This window comes from Lolium rigidum, chromosome 5 (genome assembly GCF_022539505.1).
Source record: "Lolium rigidum isolate FL_2022 chromosome 5, APGP_CSIRO_Lrig_0.1, whole genome shotgun sequence".
Lineage (NCBI taxonomy): Eukaryota > Viridiplantae > Streptophyta > Magnoliopsida > Poales > Poaceae > Lolium > Lolium rigidum.
Genome location: NC_061512.1, coordinates 124553732 through 124560939, shown reverse-complemented (window position 1 = coordinate 124560939; position 7208 = coordinate 124553732). Strand labels below are relative to the sequence as shown.

The window sequence follows — 7208 nt, the reverse complement described above, 5'->3', positions numbered from 1 at the left end:
ACAGACATTCACCAGAGTCTTGCTTCTTTACCCAAGCATAGTTGTAGACCTTTAGTATCTTTTTCTGGTACTATTCCATGTACTATCACTTGGCAAATGCAGTAGAACTCAAAACAAGCACGACTGAACGGAACCTCTAAACACGAGACACAACCCTGCGTATTCTAGAAGTTGGATAGACAAAAATGTAGAGATGAAGTTTCTAAGTTGAACAGATTTAGTTCTACAAACGGGGATCGCTAAATAATTTTACTTATCTTTCCATGGTTTAAAGGCAAAGGAAACGCATCATTTCATTTTGTACAAGCGTTAGAAATTTTAGGGCTTTATAGGTTATGGTTCAACCCTTTTCCTAGTTGACAACAGGAGTATGTCCTCAGAAAGTAAAAGTACACGGAAAGCCAGTGACGTGTTAACCATCCACCAGGTTCAATATACTCCTGTGATCAAGGAAACTAATTGGAGAAAACAAGCAATTGAGAGTTGCAGCAGGAGTCAGGTTGTACTAAGCTATCAAGATTTGAAGGTGGCCTCAACAGATGTGTTAACCTAAAAAATGACCAAACATAGTGTCAGAATAGTGGCGCCAGTGACCGAAAGGGGAATCATATTAGTGAAAGTAATGAAAATCTGCATTTTTCTCCGTATCAGCACTCATCAATAATTAGGTGAAAAAAGCAAGCAAAAAGCCTAAAATGACATCTGATATTGATGTGAATGGATTAGATGAACTGTATTTTTAGAGCTTTATGCAACATACTATGTAAATGTATTTAAGAAGACGAACAGTGTAGCGATTCTTGACTTTTCTAATCCATGAATGAATAACCCCTCTAAAAAACATTGTATTTCTTCAGCTGTTCGCACATGGAAAAAATCGAAGCCCAAATCCAGATCAGCATAGGTAAATGGAAACAACTAAAGTGGTAAACCTGGTTTGTTATTGCCAGGAAAATTAGTATATTAAGAGGTGAGGGTACTGTTAAAGAACCCATAGAACATGTACCTGATTCTAATTGAAGGGAGCCGGCTAGGTGTCAATGATACCGACCCCATAAAATTGGTCCACAAGAAGGTACCTTCAGAGAGCAAGCATATGAACATCTTAAGAGGTGAGAGCACCGTGATAGAACCAACAGAGTATATAGTTAGTGGACCTGATTCTAATGCAAGGGAGTTAGGTGCCGATGAAACTGTCCCTATAGAAATGGTCCATAACAAATTGCCTTTAGAGAGCAAGAATCTTAAATCCAGCAGAAAGAGTAGAAATATCACCCACAATAGTCTACCAAGAATTATAGTACACCAATCATAAAGAGAAGATGTAAACTATGTTCCTCAGTACCAAAATCTAAATAATTTTGTGTATTTTTAATAGGTAAAAAACATGCAGAAAAGGAAAAGATAAATCAAAAAAAAAACTAACAGAAAGCATAATACATTAATCAATACGACATCCAGAGAAACCTAGTGGTGATTCATAGGGCCAAACTAATAGCCATTATCGCAAAGTAATCCACATGAACATAATGATGATAATGATCAGAGACTGAATGAGATGAAGGCGATTGCAAAGTAATCCACATTGAGCGGATTATGCAAGAAGTGTACGATTTGGGGAACAAAAATACTTAATGAAGCAAAGGCCTTAATGAAGCAAAGGCAAAAGCAGTTACCTTTTAATAAAAAGTAAAGGAAAATACACAAATGGTGCTATCTTCCTATCCGAAAATTTCACATGCACGGGTGGTCCTCTAGCGGAATTCAAGACTGATGGTGGCGTCTTGAGGTATGGTTAATTCAGGAGAAACCTATTGTAATAAAATGTGGATATTAGTGATACATAGTAAAGGTCCTAACAGTGGATTAGAGGTAACATAATATGGGCTAGGAACAAAAGGAGTAAGCAATTAGAAATAGCAAATGAATATCACTAAATACAAAGAGGATAGAACTACCATTAGTCACTGGGCTATCATGAGATATTTAATCTACTAATTTTTTAAAGTAAAATACTCCATATTATTGAAGTAATATGGATGAGAATTTTCAAATTTAAGAAAAATGATCGGTTACTTACTAAGGCAACTAAACAAATACATCGAGTCACGCATTTAGCAGGACTACGTGCTGAACTAAATAAGCAAGAAGACACAATGAACTATATAAAATACATTTTTCTACCCAATGAAGTAAATATGAAGAAACATAATTCACTCAAGATATTACATGGAAACTTTCTAGTTAGAAATAGTCTTAGCCCTGATCGCAATGTAAGCATAGAAAACAAATGAAAAGTGAAACCAAATTATAAAGAAATAAGCACACTACATTTTGACTCGTAACCAGCCTGTAAACTAAGTCACGCCATTTGGAGGTGGTTAGCGCTTTGGAAAAACCAATTCATAAAGCAGACTCTTAAGTTGAGTGGAGCCATACCCGTGAAGAAGAAGCAACCATAGCTGGAGTATGGCGTGAAGAATGGATTTGACTGGAATAAAATGGTCTGCAACCAATGTGCATTACAATATTATCTAGGTTATTACAAAAGTCAATAAAACATACAATTCCTCATGGTTTTTGAGTCGCCGAGTCAAGTCAAGTCGCTGAGGCTGCGACTCAGTGTATAGTCGACCAAAGTCGCTGTATAGTCACCATAAGTCGATGTATAGTCGCGAGTCGCCGTGATTTTTGAAAAACGACTCAGCGACTATACATCGACTATTCAGCGACTATACAGCGACTCAAAAACCATGCAATTCCTACACTACAATGTTAACATGTGTAATATTTTGTACTTGCAACTACATCTCGTTCACTATATATTATCTTCTGATACATCTATCTCTAAGAGATCTAGAACATCCTCTCACAAGAGACAACATTAGGTCATTGTACGCAGCATTTCCTTGCAATTTTTTGCAAGAGGCTGTTTCCACGACTTCAACCCGTGACCTCTTGGTCACAAGGCAGCAACTTTACCACTGGGCCAAGGCTTTATAGTAGACAACAATAAACTGGAAAGTTAATTTAAGAAGCTGTCTGCCGCACTCTTCTTTCCTAGGCCAAGAAGGAGATAGTGAGGCAGCAAAATCATACAGATGTGGCCCTTACCGAGAGCTGCAAGCACACAGTACAGAACATGCATGTTTTCCTTATGCTAGTGCAAGATCTGAATTTTTCTGAAACTATACAGATGTGGGGGAGGAGGATCCAAAGCTGCAAAGACGGGGATGCGCAACACAACCGTGGCTCAGTCTTGGGGACAGCTAAAATGTTCAGTCCAGCACTTATTTCGGCAGTGTTGACAATAAATCTTCAGAAAACAATATCTAATCAAGAGGTAGAAATAGTGGTTATTGAAAAATAACTTATATGTATTAGTTACCCATTTGCACCAATCCTTTAATTTTCAGGAGGCGGTGTTTAGTTACTGATAAAAAAAATTAACACATGCTTTCCTCACAGAGTCACAGGGCATACCTCCTATTCTTTAACTTCCAATCATAACAAACACAAGGATATAGGATAAATGCACTTCCCACCATGAGAGAATGGTTCCTTGCAGATAGAAACACATACGCCGTGATCATATCATATTCATAGGCCTTCTTACCTCACATCCAAAATCACAGCAACCAGTAAAGTGTAACAGTAAAAAAAAATCAGCACTATCTCACTGGGCATAAGAGGTAACAAAATTAAGTAATGAAACAGTAATCACTAACCATCCCATTAACCATGTGCCTATATCTTTAAGGTTGATTTCTTTCATCTGACTCAACGCAGTCATATCCACTTGAGTATATCGTAAATACACATCAAAATAGTTAATTCAGTAATCCAGTAACCGTCGGTGGTAGTTCTTTCTGCAAAACCACATAGAACAATTTCAGACAACTCCAGAGAAAATTTTAATTACAGGATGCAATACAAGAAGCCTTGTATGCATAGATATAAGTAAATATGTGCATTAATGCTACTTATTGTGCATATTCTACTACCTGGTTAATATATTGTTAGATAGAGCTAATTGGCCACATCTGCACCGTGAAATTAAATGAGATATCCATATACAGATTAGATGTAAAACCAACAGAGCTAGTTACAGGAAAATGAAAAAAAAAAACCATGGCCTTAAGAGAGACAGGACGCTTATGCTCTAAAAAGAAAAACAATAAACACAGATGTAGAAACATCATCCAAGAACCGGACTCGAGAGATGCCTTGTAAACTTGTAATTAATTTTTAAGCAAAGTATCTATACAAGAGCATAACTACAGGCAGAAGAAGTAATATGCATATACTTGCAACTGAAATATAAACTAAATTCATGAGATAGTGAGGCATTCAACAATTCTCTTCACAAATAAGAAAACACAGGAACATATTTTATTGGCTGGATTTGTTTGCCTACAAACTAAATATACTTCTCGTGTGTATCGAGTCCGTTATATGGCATCCCCAGTTTATCCATGTTCGAGGAATACATCTAGGTAAGGAGGCTCACTTTGGGTCCTAGGTGTCTCAGTCAGGTGGTTTAGCAATGCCTCGTGCTCGCCAAGGGCGAGGATGACTGTGTCGGCACCGCGAATGGCTCGGGTGTCCACATCTATGCCTCCTTACATTATACATGATTACCGGTAAAAAACGGCCCGAGGTGCAAGATGAACTGCAACAGGAGCGAGATAAAGCGAAGGCAATATTCGGCAAGAGCGAAGGCAATATTACCACACAATGCCTATCCGTCTTCATCAAACATATTCCCCTTCCACTAAAGGGAGCAGGCCATCGGTGACTGCAGAAATAATATTCATTAAGCCATCTCCTAACATTGCTTCGTGGTGCTTCACCTTGAGAATTATAGAAGGCAATATTCATTGCAGAACATAATTTTCTTCTAATCTTTACCACAAGAACAAAGAAAAACAAAATGCTAACATAAACATGTGAGATTCCGTATTGAAGAAGTGAGCTCACCTTCTGGCTTTGTACTGTACTGTAGAAGTTAATACTGCCGAGATAACATAAATTTATTGTAATCTTTACCATAAAATCCACACGAGATCAGCTTTTCTGAAACGAAATGCAAACATAATATAAGAGAGCATCGGAAGAAGTGACCTATTATTCCAGCATATAAAAAAATGACCTAGAATTGTGATATGACGTACTAAACACCACATAATGGACAATCCCAGAATAGGTCAAGCATTGCGACACCTCATGACCTAGTCATAACCTGCATTCAGGTTCTTGAAATCTTCAACATCGCCCTCGTGGAAAAGGAACCAAAACACAATCATTCCAACAAAAGACCACCAACCAGCTCATCAGAAAATAAGGAAATGACTGAGAAAGGAATACTTACATTTCCCATTGCAATAAGCCCCTTATCAAAAAATAAAATGTTTCCAAGGAAGGAGAATAATCGAAAGCATGTCAGGTCTGGCCCAATCTCTGATAAAGATATAACACATGTGTTACCAACATAATGTCAGTAAAGCAACATGATCCAAAGTTCGAAAACATGATAATTAATTGTTTACCAATATGTCAAGTAACTTCTTGCTCAGGGTAGATAGGTTGCTCATATGCAGCCCCTTTATCAGAAGGTCATCCACTATATGATCATCCATTGCTGCAAAAGGCTTTTCTGTTAAAAACTGCAACATATGGCATTTGAACTTGTTTAGAATAAAAGTAAATCAAGATTGAATCACATTTAAGAGAGAGGTAAAGTCTAGAGCTGCAGTATGAGCCATACATAAAAGCTAACCTGGATAGCTAAATACATGTCTTCAGACCAAAGCACGGTCTAATCTCGATATTTATGTACACATCTAATCTACCGTTTTTAAGCTATATAGCAAAAACTAACACATGGAAAATGCATTACCCTAGTATCTGTAATCTAGCATGTACAACATATACTAATGCTGGGAGAAAATAAAGAAACTTGCATGTTTTATCTAAAAAAATCTATCTCTGAAGCTAAGAAAGGCCTCTAGTTCACTGCAGTAAACGAGCACTACAGGTCTTGACAGAATGCTCTATGCTTCCAAGCAAACTCGGTCCTGTTAGAATTTAGATAATTGCAGTCATACTCACATGGAAGTCAGTTAGTTCTTGTTTAGCAACTTTGGGATGCTTCTTCAATGGTCCGATCCCCCTCTGCAAATAATTATTTGTGCGAGTATATGAGATGCGACAAACACATTAAAGATACCGAACATTTTGTCGACGTAGCATATATTCATGCTTAACCTAGAGAGGGGAACAGATCAGCACTCACCATCTGTAGCTACTGCTGCCACTACGCTTCTCCAGGTCAGTGTATCCGTGGCTACTATTGCCGCTGTTGTCAACTGGACCAGCATTCTTCTACGACAAACAAAAATCCGTACAACGATCAAACACCAATATAACTGATTAAAACATATTTCATTGCTTACCTTATTTATAATAGAGTTGAGGTGCTGCATAACATATATTTCAAAGCTTTTGACTGAGACATAATACAAAATGCATACCTATAATTTATGTGATAGTATGGCTGCAAATATCGAATCTAACAGGAACTAACATCTACACTTTTCAAGACAAATAGCAAGAGCTAATGCTTTGAGAAGACTGTATTTAATTTTACTCCTATCGTTCATTCCTAGCACCAAATTATAATTAATCCAAACACATAAAATTTGCAACGGCTCCTCCTGTACTGTACTGCTCCATGCTGCCTATTGCTAAATCCAAACAAAAATTACACAAAATCAAAGACAAAAATAAATCTACCAGGCAAGATCCTTTGGGTAAGCTAGCATGCCCAATCCAAGGAAGCTAGGACGCACGTTCTGCCCCTCCTCTGTCTGTTGTCGAGAATGTCGATGGCGTGGACATCCTACAGGAAGCGCAATGGATGGGACCAGTGGGAGGCGTGGCCGCAGGTCGGAGACGTCCAGCGGTCGAGCCATATACACGGGTAGGGTTTCGCGTCCAGCAAGCGTGGGGGATGGGGCTGGGGCTGGTCGAGGTGAGGAGAACCAGAAGAGGAGGAGGCGCCAGATCTTCGTCGTCCGCGGCGGTGGCCGGAGCTGAGAGGGGAGATGGAGAGGTGAGGAGGGAGAGGTACCTCAAGCCCAGGCTGCTGCTCGGAGAAGACCTTTGTGTCCGCTCGGAGGAGAGTACGTCGTCACCCGGAGAAGACC

The 7208-nt window shown here is 38.7% G+C and overlaps 1 long non-coding RNA gene across 13 annotated transcripts; it reads right to left on the bottom strand.

Annotated features, from left to right (window-relative positions):
* Nucleotides 1-216: 216 nt before the first annotated feature.
* LOC124657746 lies at nucleotides 217-6574 on the bottom strand. Of its 13 annotated transcripts, XR_006988815.1 has the most exons (11): nucleotides 6296-6574; nucleotides 6112-6174; nucleotides 5550-5641; nucleotides 5175-5460; nucleotides 4981-5076; nucleotides 4732-4798; nucleotides 4511-4621; nucleotides 2440-3869; nucleotides 1677-1811; nucleotides 1007-1079; nucleotides 217-549 (listed from the first exon to the last, which is right to left on the bottom strand). It is a non-coding gene; the product is annotated as an uncharacterized LOC124657746 (long non-coding RNA). The 13 variants fall into 13 exon arrangements; XR_006988817.1 differs by lacking the exons at nucleotides 6112-6174; nucleotides 6296-6574 and having other exon boundaries at nucleotides 2440-2506; nucleotides 3115-3869; nucleotides 5550-5752; XR_006988813.1 differs by lacking the exons at nucleotides 6112-6174; nucleotides 6296-6574 and having other exon boundaries at nucleotides 2440-3332; nucleotides 3484-3869; nucleotides 5550-5752.
* Nucleotides 6575-7208: the final 634 nt, after the last annotated feature.